The 16,948-nt window shown below is 44.1% G+C and overlaps 1 protein-coding gene across 5 annotated transcripts in view; it reads left to right on the top strand.

Moving 5' to 3' along the window:
• Positions 1-1,527: 1,527 nt before the first annotated feature.
• Positions 1,528-16,948, top strand: part of FGF1 (fibroblast growth factor 1) — a 51,125-nt gene continuing 35,704 nt past the window's right edge. For 2 of the 5 annotated variants that reach the window (XM_081179927.1, XM_081179922.1), the window contains exons 1-2: positions 1,528-1,618; positions 7,421-7,593. The gene's annotated coding sequence lies outside the window, so the exon portion shown is untranslated. Of the gene's footprint in view, positions 1,619-7,128; positions 7,594-14,367; positions 14,407-16,948 lie in introns of those variants that run through there. The other 3 variants (XM_081179926.1, XM_081179923.1, XM_081179925.1) reach the window with 3 other exon arrangements.

Here is a 16,948-nt window from a genome sequence, read left to right as displayed (position 1 = left end):
TAAACCGAGCACTGGAAAGTGGCCAATGTAACACCAGTTATTAAAAATGTATTCAGGGGAGTTTCTGGAAATTACAGGCCGGTTAGTTTAACATCTGTTCTGGGGAAACTGAAGGAAAGCGTGTGTTTTTTAAGGTAGAATTACTAAGAATATAGAAAGATGACTGTCATTTTAAAGCAGAACCGGGATAGCTTGTCTCAGCAAGCTGTACAAGTTCTTTGAGAGTGCCAACAAACCTATAGGCAGAGGTGATTCAGTTGACATTGTGTGCTTAGACTTCCCAGAAGCTTTTGACAAAAGTCGCTCAGCAAAGGCTCCTAAAAGCAAGGTGAGGTGAGCTCCTCTTGTGGATCAGTAAATAAGTGGTGAAGAAACAGGAAGCAGATACTAGTGATAAAAGGACAGTTCTCCCAACAGAAAGTATAGTCTCCCAAGGATCAATATTGGAGCATGTGCTTTAAAACTTGTTCACAAATGATCTATTCTAGAGCAGGCTTCCTCAACCTCGGCCCTCCAGATGTTTTTGGCCTACAACTCCCATGATCCCTAGCTAGCAGGACCAGTGGTCAGGGATGATGGGAATTGTAGTTTCAAAACATCTGGAGGGCTGAGGTTGAGGAAGCCTGATCTAGAGCTAGGAGTGAGCAGTGGGGGATCTGGGTTTGCTGATGACACCGGATTGTTTAGGGTGGTTTAACCAGAAGGGATTGTTAAAAGCTCCAAAAGGATCTTGCCAAACTGGGTGAATGGGCAGTAAACTGTCCTGCTTGTGGGTTTCCCAACTGGTTGGCCATTGTAGGAGTCTGTGTGGGGCAGTGGTTAGCATGTTGGAGACCAGGGTTCAACTCCCCACATTGCCATGAAGCTCACTGGGTTATCTTGGAGCAGTCTCTATCTCTCAGCCTGACCCACCTCACAGGGCTGTTGTGAGGTTAAGATGGGGAGAGGAAGTATGCCACTTTGAACTCCATGGAGGAAAGGTGATATATATAAATGTAATAGTAAGCCCTGAGTCTAAATTTGCCTGACTGTACCACTGGTTCTTTCACAGCATAGCATGGTTAGTTATTATGTGTTCAGCTGCACTTCTTCAATGTAAACAAGAGGGAGTGTGCACAGCAAAATGCTCTGTGACTGACAAGGCTGGATGGCTTGCCTCTCCTACTCCAATGTTGTGAGAACGGCAAAAGTTCAAAATGAAACCCCTAAGTTCAGCAAGGCATTTTGGACAGAGGGATTTTATGGTCCATTGGTAGATAATGAAGAGGAATGGAATCTGTGAAAGGCTGGGCCACACTTATTAGGGAAGCCTTGTCTCAAGCTTTTTCAGCTTCATATCCAAAGACAGGCATTTATCACTCTCAAGAACTCTCTGTGTATATGTGAAGGAGGCAAACCAGATGAAATCTTTGTCCTTTCACCTGGGCTTCAGGCCAGCCTTAAAATATCTCTTGTACCACTTCCAAAAACAAGAGGCGGCGGGGGGGGGGGATAGAAATGCCAATGATTGCTCTTATTTTCTTAGCTCGTTGAAAGTGGATGTCATTGCAGTGACTTGTGCTTTCAGAAAGACGTTTGTTTCAAGGTCTCCATCTCATCCTGCAAACTTTTGATCCTGGTAAGTGATGCTGAATTTTTACTAGGGCTTCTATTCTATTTAATGTGTTAAGTTTATTATTTATTAGATTTAAATCATGTAGGAAGTTGGGGGGAAGAATCTGCCCCACTTCCCATTCTATTTTCCATAGACTCTCTTGTTTCTAACTGCACCAATATGTGAAAAGAGGAATGAACCACACACACACCCCCCTCAACAAATCAATTCCCTGTTTAGCAGTTTGAGATGGTGCTCCTGAAGGAAGGGACTTGCTTCAGTTTCTGAACTTCTGGCATCCTTTCTTGCATGGACTAGCCAGCCCCCCAATTCCTCAGAGTTTAAAACAATGAGGAACTTTTGCACCTCTCTATTCTTCACTGTGGTCTTTCAGATTTTGCGGAATTCTTCTAATTTTCCCTCTTGACTTCCTGCAGTTGAAGGAAGCCTCATAGTGGCTTTTCCATTTGTTTCCCCCACCTCCATCCCAAACGATCTGCAATATGTCTGTGGTTATTAAAGATCACAGCACGGTATACAGATTCAGCTCGGGTGTGTTTGGCAGCCTTCTCTCTCTAACCCATGTGCGTCAAGCTTTGAGGCAGACTTCCTCCAGCAAAATGGGGGGGGGGGGACGACCTAATCTTTATAAGGCAATAGCTCTGCTTCATATTGGATTATTTGATACCAGATGGAATTTAACTTAATTACACTGTCTGAGCAATGAGAACACAGAACTTTGTGAGTCCCTTTTTGAAAGCTGTGAGAACTGGATTTCAGGCCTTTTTAAAATTATAATATATATATATATATTGATCTTTTTTTTTTTTCATTTGGGATGTAAATTAGAGTTGGGGAGAAGAGCAGACTCTCCAGATGTCCCTACTTTCCAGGAATGTCCCTGATTTAGAGAAGCCATCCCGGTTTCTGATTTGATCCCAGAATGTCCCACTTTTCCTTAGGATGTCTTTATTTTTATTGAAGAAATGTTGGAAGGTATGGAGTTATCCGATCCCTGAGCTGTCTGAATGCAATCCTGTATAGGGAAGTTTTAAAATGTTTAATGTTTTATTATTATTTTATATACAGTGCTACCTCGGGTTAAGAACTTAATTCGTTCTGGAGGTCTGTTCTTAACCTGAAACTGTTCTTAACCTGAGGTACCACTTTAGCTAATGGGGCCTCCTGCTGCTGCCACGGCACAATTTCTGTTCTCATCCTGAAGCAAAGTTCTTAACCCGAGGTACTATTTATGGGTTAGCAGAGTCTGTAACCTGAAGCATCTATAACCTGAAGCGTCTGTAACCCGAGGTACCACTGTATATATTGGAAGTTGCCCAGAGTGGCTGGGGCAACCCACTAAGATGTGTGTGGTATAAATAGTAAAATTATCATTATGGAATGGGACGTCCGTAATTTCATCGGAGAAATGTTGGAGGGTATGGGACAGAAGGGATTCACGGAAGTTCTGTGAGAATCTCACAAAAGTTTGGCAGCAAAGCTAAAAGCTCAGGTTCTTTGACTGATTTTGTCTTCTACGATTTGAGCAAAGAGAAAATTTGTCTTCTCTCAAAATGAAGTCACCATTCCAAAGCAAAAAAGATTTCATGGGACTTGCATCCCAAGACCGTGTTCTGCTTCCTTTAGCCTCCTTGCCTCTCTGTAGCTCACATTCCTATTCCACATGGTTTCCACAAGATGAAAAGTGATGGCTTGTTCCCCCTCACCAACCAAAGTCCCTATTCTTTCCAAAGCCACTGACACAATGAAGGGCATTTTGACGCCTATACAGGGATATCTACTGTAGCTTCACAATCACAACTTTTTCTTCACAGGAGAGCACCTACAAGCTCCTTGTGATGCTGGGAAAATATTTACACTGGAACCTACTTGTGAGTCAGACAGAAGGGGGCATCAAACCGCACCCAGATTTTTAGTAACTCATCAATAGACACAACAGCTACTAATCCTCCCTGGGCTTTAATTTTTACCTTGAGAATAGCTTACGGAGCAGTATGATGAACAAAAAGTCTTATGTGGGAGAAACCCTGTGACTCTTATGAAGGGAAGATGTTAGTAAAAGTGCTGAGAACAGAAGCCAGTGAACTACAGGTTGGTGAGATGTATATATAGGATGTATTAATCCTCGTACACATTAACCTGGAAGTAGTTCCCATTGAAGTCCGTGGGGCTTATTTCTAAGTAGATATGCATGAGGTCACATTACTACTCATCATGTAGTAATAGTGTTGCGTGGAGGGGAACCAATGCACTCTTTTTTCTTTTAGATTTGTTAACTAACTCAGTGGTGTTGTGGGGCAGGAATTTAGAGCAGACGTCTAGGGCTCACAAGGGGCAGATGAGCTCCAAAACGCAGCAGGGTTGGATTATCACATTGGGAAGTAAACGAAGAGCAACCCCGCCCAATAAAACCATTAAATCCAGAGTCTGCACTCTTAACAGCAAACTAGAATAACCTTTTTTTAAAAAAAAAATTGGGGAAATTTTGAACTAGGCTCGTTTGCATTGGAAAATTTTTCAGTTTGCATCAGAGAAAAATTCTCATATGCTAGAGAGTATGGTTACTTTACTTGCCCTTAATATGTGTTTAGAAAGTTAAAAACTTCCTAAGCTTTACCAATAATGCATTTGTGCTTGGCCTTCTTTCACTGTTATCAATGAACTTATGATGTGGAAATTTTTCCATGGAAAAATAAAGCCCTAGTAAAAACTACCACCCCATATCACTGATGCATGCTCACGCACAATCCTGTATTCCTCCGCCTCCTCCCCAATCCCATTCCTAACACTTACAGAGCCTTCTCCAATTTGTTGCCTCTCAGATCTTTGGGGCTATAACTCCATCAGCCATGCTGGCTGAGGCTAATGGTAGCCAGTGGCGTAGCGTGGGTTGTCAGCACCCGGGGCAAGGCAAGTAATTTGCGCCCCCTAACCCGTGGATTTGCGCCCCCTGACCCATGGATTTGTGCCCCCTAACCCTAACCCCCAGAGATGTTGCGCCCGGTGCGGCCGGCCCCCCCTGCACCCCCCACGCTACGCCACTGATGGGAGCTGTAGTCCAAAACATGAATACACCAGGTTAGCAAAGGCTAACTTACTGTGAGGATCCTGATGAATGGAATAGAGAATGTTCATTCATTTGTGAAGCATTGAAGTAGCATTTCTGCTTTTCCCACCTTATTTCTGATTGCCAGCTGCTTTTTGCATGTCTGTTCAGCATGTTCTCCACTCCCGAAGTGCTGTACACCTCTGCCAATGTACTGGGAAGCAACAGCCCATGTTTTCTGCTCTGTGGGCAAGCACTGCATGTAAGGAAGATAGGTGGAAAAGCTAGCTCTTTATATCGCATACTGGCAAAAGATATCCATGCTACTGAATAAATGGAAAATGTATTGCAGGACAGATTCAAAAACCTAAAATCTTATTTTTCATCAGGCCATTTAAGGACCAGAAAAATCAGGCTGTCTCTGGACCTAGGGTTTTTCATTTGCTAACCTGAAAACATTCCTGTGGCTTCCCCCTGATAAAGAGGCAGAATGGGGTTATGAACTGTGGAGTTGAAAGGACACCAGGACAAGGAGAGGGAGATCCTGGGACACAAGTTCAGTGGAATCTTCTTGGAATTGCCATTTCACTCTGAGGGAAGCTTCATTCTTGATTCAAAATGGTGCCCAACTATATCCAAACGGATAAAAACCTCAGAAACCATTGTACCAATTTTGGGTAACATCAGTAAAGTTTTGAAGGATTCAGTCCACCATCTTGATTCAAAATGTCACCCAATTGTATCCAAACATGGACAAAAAGCAGCTGCTCTTTGCTCTCAGTAATTATAACACCAAATTTGATTATGGTACGTTAAAGGGTGTTCAATTGCATGGCGGAAAAACAACTTTCCAAAATATATAGAAGAAGATACTGGCAGTCTCAAATCACCATATCCTTTCTAACAAGATTTCCATTCATCCTCAGCAACCACTCCCAGTCCCTGCCACCACTGCTCCTTCAGTTCTTCTTCTTTCCCCTCTATTCCTGGCTGGGTTTGCTGCTTCATCCCTCCACCTGACCCATAATCCCTGGTGATTCCAGATGTGGCCTACAGTCTTGGGGCTGTTAGGCAGCAATGGCCACTGCACAAAATCACTATTCTATTCCATTTCTTTCCCTTGAAATAAGTTTTCTCCAAACTTCCAATTTAGTACTATAGGTGCTCCAGATGACCCATTTATGGAGCATTCATTCTGATTTTCTTGCACAAAACGTATGTGGTGGTTAGACTAAGTCTGCTCTTTATTGAGCATTTGTTTTGATTTGTTTATGGTGCACTTATAGGACAATAGGCACTGTGGTTTTTTGGAGACTCTTCCTTTTAACAGACACCATAAATAGTTTGTGTTTCCAGGGCACCATCTCATATTAATTTCTACATCAAATTCTGCTCTGACTACTTTTCTCTCCCTCCCCCCCCCACAATATATTCTGAAGGCATTTCTTTTTCCTTTTCTTCTATTGTACCTTGTCTCTCACTCTTTCGTAAGCTGTTTTGTGAGGACATAACTCCAAAAGTAGCTTTCAATATTTTGAAAAGGCAAATAAACTGGATGAGACAGCTGAAAAACCTGCCTGTTATAAATGAGGATCTGCTCCAATCATGGGCAGGTTCCATTTTAACAGGGCCAAGTGAGCATCACAAGGCACCTGCCGAAGCCCAAAACCTCTTCAGGGCCCCCACTTCCAGCCCCACAGAACCCATTGGCCTTGCTGCAGCTTTTATTTGTCAATGTCTTCTTGTAACCCTCTCTGGCCCTGGGGCCCAGAGGGAAGGGAAGAAAAAGGCCAGGCCTTTCTCTCTATGTGGAGATGGGGATTGGGATGTGAGGGAGAGACTGACTGAGTGAAGAGGTTGTTGAGGTGTAGAGGGACTCACTGGGCATTTTCCACAAGGGGCTCCCCAGAAACTGATGCTAGTAATGTCACTTTTTCCTCAGCTGAGTATATCAGCACCTGGTGGGCCAAGTAAGGTGGGGAGTGTCTTCAAGAGAAGGAAGGGCAGCAGGTGGCAAGGGGTATCCAGTGCGCCCCCACCATCAAGCAACCTTTTTCAAAACCGGCCACCACACCAATGCTCCACTTTACATGAGTGTGTCCAGCCTTGGGTGTTTTCAAGAAATGGGTCTGTCACCATCACGTCCAGTTTTGCCTTTATGCCGTGAAAAGTAAAAAAACACACACAAAAAAATGAAGAGGGGAAAATATTTGCCTACCGCTTGCAAATTTTTACGATCCCGCTCTAGTGCAGTCCACCCTTTCCTTAGCAATGGAAGCCTCAAAATAAATACAGATCTCTCTCCGGCTCAGTCGAGTGGGTCCATCTAGTTTAATCATCTGTCTAGAGAGGAAACCCATTAGAAGCATGATTTACTTAAGGGCTGTGTTGTTGCTGCTGCCGCTGCTGCTGCAGTTGCAGTGCCTCCTGCCCGCCAATGACTGTGCTAGCGGATCAGATGAGCCTGTTCTTCTTCTTTACCGGTCCTGCTGTCTGTCAGACGATTGTCTCGGGTTTCCTCCACCCTCCCTCCTCTCCTGCCAGTGTCAACTTGTGGCTTTAGATTTAAGGGGTTTGTCTGCCACCGCTCCATCAGACAAGGTCTCTGAGGCAGCTGGAGAGAGCCGGACAGCAGCCAGCACTGAACAGACAGAGCCTTCCCCCTCTCTGGTAGCAGCACCCTGTTCTGGATGCAGTTTTTGGAAGCCTTGCAATGACCTGATCTGCATGCTGTGACCTGTCACTTCTGTTCTCTGCAGTCACTGAAGGAAGAGGGGGAAAGCTATATAGCACCCAAGAGAAACTGTACAGGAATCCTGTGGGAGAGGGAAACCTGCAGGCATACTGGGCTGGCACACCTCCCTCCCTGTTGTCCAGATTGCTACAGGCAAGGACTCTGCTTCCTGGCAAAAGCTCCCACAGCCATCAGCAGGTAAGAGGAAAACCATCCGGTGTGAGCCTGGGATAAGGATCCCAGCCAAGGAGGGACTGAGTGAGAGAGGGAAGATAAATGAGGGAAAGCGGCAACTCCAGAAGGTTCTTGCAATGCAGAGGATGCTTCCTGGCTCTAGAAAAGACAGCAGTTGCCAAGATTGTTCTGCATGTTGACATTAAGGCAGTGAATTGGGGCTCTTGGCTGAGCAAGACTTACGGTGTACTTTTATGTGCAAATAGCATGGCCCACAGGTTGGAGGGTGTCTGGGAGTAAGAGTCTTCGGAGGCCAGGAAGGAAAGGCTCCCCTTCCCGTACCATCAATTGCGGCAGTGGAAATGATAGGAACTGTACGCTGTATGTTTGCCTAAGAAAAAGAGGGCTTGCTGGATGAGTTTAGCTTGGATGCTAATTGTATGCTCAGTGCTTTCCGTCATAGCAGCAGTAGCAATGTAGTTCCCTAGTTATGTATTTATTTAATTTATTTGAGTAATGCATTTAATAAATATACATTGTTTAGTTTCCTTTGCCCCCATATCACTCTAACTTTTAAGGATACAGATTCTTCCAAGGTAGCTTACAAGCGAAATCAAAACACGTTTAAAAAAATGAGCAGACAATACCAAAACATAAAAATCCATCCGGCTTCTTCCCAGTTGATGTCAGTTGGCCCTATGGAGAATGGAGATGGGGTGGGCATGGGGAACCATCCAGCGGAAGCAGAAGAAGACTTCTAACAATACTGTGGCCTGGCCCTCTTTTTCCCACAGGTCAGTAGGTGGTAGGTGGCCCTTGGGATAGAAGCTACAGTTTAGCTGAAGGAGGCTGGGGTGTCTTCACCACCTGCCTCCCGCCATTATTCATGCCTCTTCTTTCCTTTCTGCTTGTGACATGCCACAATCTGAGAGTGCTTCCAGACAGGTGTCTAATGTTGGATTGGTGCTGCCCTTACATGCAATTTTTTTAAGCACCCATAAAGCATCATTGGCAACCTATGTCCTCCCTTAACTATTGATTTACCCTTTCTGTGAAAAATCTGGTAAGTTAAAAAGCAAACAAACCTGTTGCCAATGACCCATTTCTGATATCTGTTTGACCCTTTTGCAATATTAAGCCCTGGTTTGGAAGCACCCTGAGTGATGGGGCTCTAAAGGAGCCTTACGTGTGCTGTTTATGTACTCAACATATCTCCTAAAGCATTGTCTATTTATTTATTTATTTATTTACACAATTTATATAGCACTTAACTACAATCATCTCTACAGGGACACTGGTGGCGCTGTGGGTTAAACCACAGAGCCTAGGACTTGCCGATCAGAAGGTCGGCGGTTCGAATCCCTGTGACAGGGTGAGCTCCCGTTGCTCAGTCCCAGCTCCTGCCAACCTAGCAGTTCGAGTGCATGTCAAAGTGCAAGTAGATAAATAGGTACCGCTCCGGCGGGAAGGTAAACGGTGTTTCTGTGCACTGCTCTGGTTTGCCAGAAGCAGCTTAGTCATGCTGGCCACATGACCTGGAAGCTGTACGCCGGTTCCCTTGGCCAATAAAGCGAGATGAGCGCCACAACCCCAGAGTCGGCCATGACTGGACCTAATGGTCAGGGGTCCCTTTACTTTTACCTTACAATCATCTCTAGTGCTGTACAAGAAATATAGGATGAGGTGAAGAATTGGGGGGGGGGTGTTACTGCACTATTTATTGCAGATTCTGGAGTGATTTTATCTGGTCCCTGGTGGCTCTCCATGTTTTAATTGCTGTGTGGTAAAATGTTTGCTCACAGCTTTACACAGATATAGAAAAGAGAATGATCTTTCTGGTGTTGTGTGTTTGTGAAGGAAGATGCAACATTTTAATGTTAAATCTCAGTTGGCATTTTAAAACCAAGTCTTACAGTTGTTTGGATGGTGACAATGGTGGTGGTGATGACACCACCTAATGTATGTGCTCTTTACTTCAGAAATGGTGCCTATTTTATTATAGTGCCTGTCGTCTTGTTAGCTTGTTGGCTTGCAAAGCAAAGTACAATTCTGTCCCCAAAACCATTGCCTGGAAAACATCTCCACTCTGTTACATTTGACCACATGAGATACAAATGGCTATAGGACAGGGATGTGGAAGCAGATATTTGCCTGACTGCCTGTCTCTCCATCTGCTTGTTTGTTTTGCTTGTTTGAGATATGATAGCTCCATGATGTGAATTCCCCACATTCACACACACCTGGGGTGGGGGTGGGGAGGATATCTATCTACCATTCCAACCTACAGAGTACTATACTGTTACAGTCATGATCTTTGATAGACCTTTCTTGCCTTCATATTGCAATCCTGTCACATGCCTATTGTGATGCTCACCACACTTCACCAACAGAGAGAAGCTCTAAGGGTGCGGTGCTTTGGTTTCCTTTGGAAGGAGGACACTGAAGGCCTATTGGCATTGTGTAATATTTGCACTTCTTTACAAACACGCAGGTCAAGCATAGGTGGAGGCTTGTGTTAAAAATTCCAGCAGGCAGCCAAGGTCCATTGCTCCAGGGAGGCCGCCAGCACCCTGAGATGTTTATGGAGACCAAACTCAGCTCTCTCTGGGTGCTTCCAGAGGATCTCTTTATTAAAAGAGATTAACCCTCTTCTGGGCAAATATCCAATTTTACAACAATAAACCTTCAGTCAGATTTATGGTGGTATAGCAGAGACAAACTGCTGCAGGTTTTGCTAGTGCGTTTTCACACATTAACGTATTTCAGACGCATCATGCAAATCCAGAGATCAAGTACCCCAATTTGGAGATTCCCTACTTAGATATTGAAATGAAAGCTACCTGAAATGGAATGCCGTTTAATATGCCATTGGTTGGCCAAAACTAATATTTGATTAAATTTAAATTTAAATTTAGTACCAAGCAATACTATTGAGTTCAAGGTAAAGGGGCACAGTAAGGTCTCTAAAATCTTCTGCACCTACACCTCAACCTTTTGTAGTTTATAAAAATAACACCTGTTGAGCTAGTGACTTATAGCTAGGCAAACATGTTCTACTTAATGAGGTCTACAAATGTTTGAGATTTCAAACTCATCCAATAAAAATGGTCAAATGTACAGCAAGATTTAAAGTGCTGAATATGGACATGTCTCCTCTTTTTATTCCAATTTTTGAACAACCATACCATATATTGCTTTGCTATTTTGGTAAAAACCACTTATGTGCTTGATTCAAGCTTATCAGGGAAATCAATCATTCATTGGCCTGGTGAGGTTCTGAACATGTGGATGGAAACAAGAACTGAAAACTGCCCTGTGCTCTCTTGATGAAGGGCAATAATTTTTTTAAATTCATAATAATAACTACAGCCTATGGGAATAAGACTTGGCCTTATATTAATTTCTCCTAACTTGTTCTCCAAAATAACAGCGCTATGTGAAGGGGGATAATTTTCAGTGCCATTGTGATGGCATTCTCTTGGGCCTTTTGGTTGTCAGTGATGTATCCTCACATCAAATTGCTCTATGAATTAGTTATCACTGAGAGAAGAATTGGCATAGTTCCTACTAGAAAGTGTTTGGGAGCCCCCAACTGGTTCTTCCAAGCCCCCTCTAGGTGATTGTCTGACTCATGAAGATACTTAAGTTTGGACATATTGAGGTAAATAGTTATTTGGTGCTTGACATCATTCGTGTCTTAATGTCTAGTACTGTAAACTTAGTTGAAGGACTGGGTGGTTTTTTCCTGAACTTTGGCCCTGTTGTAGTTCTAGTTGTTTCTGCTGAATGGATCTAGTTGCCGGGTGTGTGGATGGAGGCTCACTCACAATGGCAGGTGCATCTATCAATTTTAGTAGAGTCCAAATACATGATATAAACACGCAATAGAAAACAAGCTCAGGAACTACTGACACAATAAATATTTTTTTGCCATTGAAAGCACTATTTTTAAAGGATTAGATCAGTTGTCACTAATGGTATTTGTCAGTGTGAAAGAGGGTGTATTTATCGCCCCGCCATCTGACTACATTTGTATCTTTGTTTGAAATCCCTGGGAGTTAAACTGCTTGCTGAAGTAATGCAGTAATGTTTTGGGTGTCTCAATGCAGCTAAAACCAAGCCCTCTTTCCAGCTCTGCTGAAATCACATTGCTAAAGCCCCCATGGGCATTGCTGCACTTCCAGTAATGAGTATCATTAGGTAACGCTTCAAGGTGCTTGATCACAGGATATGATCCATCCTATCTGGGAGCTGCTGCCAGACACTGCATACACACTAGATCTTTAAACTGTATCCTTCAAAGCACATTCCTCTCTTATAGAATCCTGGGGAACTGTAGTTTGTTGAGGGTGTAGCTCAGTGGGGGTTAAGCTACAGTTCCTAGGATTCTTTGGTGAGGCGGAGAAATATGCTTGTGAAGAAGAAGGCGGAGAAATGTGCAGTGAAGAAGTGCGCTTTGACACATGTGTCAGGCAGGGCAACAGGGACTGAAAAGTGCAGTCATAATAGATGTAGCATGATAGACATGGATACCACTTCCTTCACTCTTTTTTTAAGAGGAAAAGCAATTGCAGCTGCAATCAGGAGCAGAGAAACAGTGGAAGGACCAGCTGCGAAAACCTTTCTTCTCCATCTGCTTTCCTGCTCAAAATCAAACTCTCTCTTCCACCTCCTGGGGGAAATGGGTGGATCGTTTCTGTGTGGGTGGAGAAGCAACTGGGAAGCCATTTTGAGAGTGTGTGATTGGGAAGGAATAGTCACAGAGGACTTAAGCAGCTTCTCCCCCTGCTGCCATTTCTTCATTCCCCATTGTAGCGTTTAGGGCTACTTATAGTTTACTACAACAACTGTGAAACTGTTATTTGTGTCTACCTTCTAACACCCAGTTTGGCCCTGAGTGGTTCTGTGACTTGTGATAGGGTGGAGGCAAGGCCTCTCCTCTTCCCGGAGGGGAGGGGTTGTGAGTGGGAGCAGCTTCCCGCAGCAGCAGGGAGGCGTATTCGGCTCCCTGCTTCTGATTTGCCCCGCTGCCGCGACCAAGCCCTTCAGCTGGCCAATAGGGCTGGCTGGTGGGTGGGGTTAGCTGCATTTAAGCAGCCGCGGCAGCGCTCTGTCCCCAGTCTGTTCCATAGCAGCAGCCGCGCTGAGCTCATTGAGACAGGAACATGGGGAGGCAGCAGTGAGGTAGGGGAAGGAACGCAGGGTGGATGCTTGGACTGATGGGAACTATAGTTCAAAATAGCTAGAGGTACCAGGCTGGCAAAAGCAGCTTCAGGCACACACACCCATCCTGATATGCAAGGTACCTTCCTCATCACCTTTTGTGCTTCCAGAGCCCATTTTGAGCGGTCTGATGATTTCTCCAGAAGGCTTCCAGGTGCAGACTCACGCACAAGATTGCCTTGTCCCTTCTGTGAATGGGGGAAAGCTCAGAAAAGTGCAGGGGAGATCACATTTGAGTTGTTTGCTTCCACATTACTCGGCTCACGAGAGTAGAAAGTTCATGTGAGTAATTATTTCTGGAAGCGAGCAGCTGGCTGATTATTAACATAGACTCACAGAGAAACGTCCGTGCTACCATTCATGCATTATGAGGTAATGCTGCACCCCGCTGACACATAGATTAGTCTTCATTTGAGGTAAGGCAGGATGGGGGGGGGGAGAACACATGAGAAGTGACCATGTATGGATATGTAGATTCCATATGTTGATCCAACAGATTGCCTAAATTTGGAGGAGTATTCAGGACATGGGGTATATAGAAGTGAGCCAATATTGGCTGAATCATGAAAGGAAAAGTAATAAGAATCTCAGGTGATTGAAAAGTTCTTTGTATTACAGCATGGAATTAATTTGCAAACATGAAATCTATGGTGTATGTATGTAAGCATAGTCTTGGGGAAAGGTTTCCTCATTTTACGTGCATGGCTCATTATATTTCCCCAAGGTTCTTCCAGGGAGGGTGGTTGAGGAGCTGCAAGATGTTGTGGACCTTTCTCTCCATGGACAAAGGGGGAGTTCTGGAGGTAGAGCCTGGGCCTCAATAGTACTGTACAGTGCCAGAAACCTCCACTGCCAGTGCAGCAGGGTCAGAAATGAGGCATGTTGGGGGCAGATGTCCTGATGTAGCCCTGGAGAAGCTAACAGCCAGCCCTGGAGCCCTGGTCATCTAATCCAAACCCCTCCAGTGCAGGAATCTTTTGCTCAACGTGAGGCTCAGACAACCCATGACCCTGAGATTTAAAGTCTCATGCTCTACCAACTGAGCCATCTGCCTGCTAGCTTCTAAAACATTATCTGTATGTGTCTCACATGGAGACCAGAACACTGGTGGAGGGGCCTGCCCAGTCTCCTGTTCATTGGACCAGTCCAAATACTGAGCTTTAAGTACAGATGGGAGCACATTATTGCCTTCAATAATATGTGTGAAGGAATGATGCTTCTTGTATGTGTGTGGCATTCACCTAGGTGTGTCAATTTCATAGATGCTTAGTTAGTAAGTAACAATGCAAACAATTTTGCATTGATGTGACTCATAATTTTTCAAACATAAAATAATAGGCGATTTATATACTGATTTTCTTAAGGCATTGGTTGGTTTACTAATCTCATGAGACTCTGCTAATCTTATTTTGTGAATAACCAATGTTATATGATCACAGCCTCACTGAGTGAATAAGTGCAGTTTAAAAAATTGTGGAAAAACTAACTGTTCGTGTCCCTGCTTTATTATAAGCATCTTATTTTTTAGCTTAAATAGTAAAATTCATTCATTACAGCTGAACCCATTGTTTGATCTGATCTCTTTGCAAGCCTGGAATTAGCTACCTTGAAAGGGTAGGTATTAGTCTTTTTTGTACTTCATGACAATTCAAGGAATTTCCCCTTAAGTACCTTGTATTTGAGAGCTTGAATCTGGCCCAACATGCTTCATGTTGAATGCCTTGCCTACTTGCAGGTGTTTAAGTGGAACTGCTCTTAATGATAGCTTAGAGGTTTCGGCCAGCAACGAATGCGTCAGCCTGCCTCCCCATAGGAGTGAGTCACTGGAAGCTTATTATGTCAGTACTTCATCATCTGCATTGTCTCCTATTGTCTTCCTGGCACGATTCAAAGTTTGAAAAAGAAGGAGGAAAGCCATAGATCCCTTAAAGCCTTTGACCCAACATATCTAAGGGACCACCAACTCTCCATGATGGTCTGGAAAAAGCCATTTTGAACTGGCCATTCACGTGGTAGGGCCAGATTGCATCTCTGTGCATTATTCCCGATGCCATGCCACAACTGCAGGCCGACATGCTGCCTTCCTATAGCACCTCCTGTCTTTTGTACATGTATTGTCCAAGTGGTTCAGCATTCCAGTGGCACCCATCTGAACAGTGGCTAACACTAGCTAGAGTTTTATGTTTTAAGGTTAGTGCTAACCATGGTTAAGATTAATGCCAGTGAAAATGGTACCCAATTTTGCAAGGCAGGGAGAGTGTGAGGGAAATTTGTGTGCAAGAACAGAGAAACTTTGAGGAGGGAATGTACATAGGGCATGTACACACTGCATGATAGTGTGCATTCAGTGCTGAATGCAGGTGCCTTGTCGCGGGTGGCACTGTGGGTGCCTAGGACTCTATTCTTGCACACAGAGCCTAGGACTTGCCGATCAGAAGGTCAGCGGTGAACTCCTGTTGCTCGGTCCCTGCTCCTGCCAACCTAGCAGTTCGAAAGCATGTCAAAGTGCAAATAGATAAATAGGTACCGCTCTGGTGGGAAGGTAAACAGCGTTTCTGTGTGCTGCCCTGGTTCACCAGAAGCGGCTTAGTCATGCTGGCCACATGACCCGGAAGCTGTACACCGGCTCCCTCGGCCAATAAAGCGAGATGAGCACCGCAACCCCAGAGTCGGTCATGACTGGACCTAATGGTCAGGGGTCCCCTTTACCCTTTACCTAAACATGATGTCACCCCCATCCCACACTATTTGTTAATCTAAAAGTGCATTCTTCTGAAAAGTTTAATGTGTACATAGAGGGCACTTTCTCAGGTCACTTCCCATTGGGCAGACCTCCTGACATTGCAGGGCTGTGGTGCTCTGCCTCGCCATGTTTAAATGGTTTATGAATAAAATAGGCAAAAAAGAAGTGACTGAGCTGCCTCTGTATACTGATTTACAGTGGTGCCTAGGGTTAAGTACTTAATTCGTTCCAGAAGTCTGTTCTTAACCTGAAACTGTTCTTAACCTGAAGCACCACTTTAGCTAATGGGGCCTCCTGCTGCTGCTGCGCTGCCACCACACGATTTCTGTTCTCATCCTGAAGCAAAGTTCTTAACCCGAGGTAATATTTCTGGGTTCGTGGAATCTGTAACCTGAAGCGTAAGTAACCTGAAGCGTATGTAACCCGAGGTACCACTGTATATCCTCTGTATACCAGTATATCCACACACTCATTTCAAGCCCCTCTTTTGAAAGACTACAGTTTTTAAAAAGTCCTGTGGAAACACTAGTTGAGGGGAAGGGAATAGAGAAGACGACTGTGTACTAGTCTGAAATTTTGCCCACCTGTGTATACAGACAACAGGGATAGCAGTTGAAACTTTAAATGACATTATCATGAGAAGGTGTGTACAATTGCAAACTACTCTGTACAAAGTACACTGTGGGAAAAATGACTCCATGTGTACACAGGCATAGTCTGTTCCTGATCCCGTAATAATTGTTAAAATGTTTTTCAGAGAATTAAATCTGCCCAGGCCCTCAATAGCAGTAGCATAAGTATAGAACTTCCTTCTCATGCGGCAGAGATAGCCACTGTGTTGCTCTCCAGAGATTTGACTACAGTGCCCATCATCCCTGAAGACTGATGGGAGTTGTAGTCCAACATGTGGAAGGCCGCAGGTTCCTCACCTTGCACTACAGAGTGTGTAGATGGCTTTAAAACTAAATTCTTCTATACAGTTTATATATGCACACACATATACAGTGCCTTAATGAACAGTAACCTTGATGCAAATCTCAAAGCAGAGCATTTTTCTTTTAGGATGTAAGCAACCCAATTGCAAATGGACATGTTGGTGCAAGCTCACTCTACTCACCAGAAGAGATGCTTCATTCAGAATAGTTTCCTACAAGGAAATAACTTTCTTAGGATGTCATATACTCATCACTCGAGGCAGTGCAAACGTAGTTTTCCAACAGTATAAAAAAGTGATAAAATGATATTCTTGTGAAAATATGAATGCATGCTGTCACCCCACAGTTCAAATTTTGACACAAGCTGAAGCTCTCCTTATGCTGGTTGATAAAGTGCCTGTACACCACTTGTCTGTTGTACGCTTTTTGACCAGCATCAAACCAAGTGGACCAAGTTTGGACCAAGTCCAAACTGACT

Source organism: Podarcis bocagei, assembly GCF_964188305.1.
Source record: "Podarcis bocagei genome assembly, chromosome: 2".
Classification (NCBI taxonomy): Eukaryota; Metazoa; Chordata; class Lepidosauria; order Squamata; family Lacertidae; genus Podarcis; species Podarcis bocagei.
Note: the sequence above shows the minus strand (reverse complement) of the source record. Positions and strands in the feature narration are given on the sequence as shown.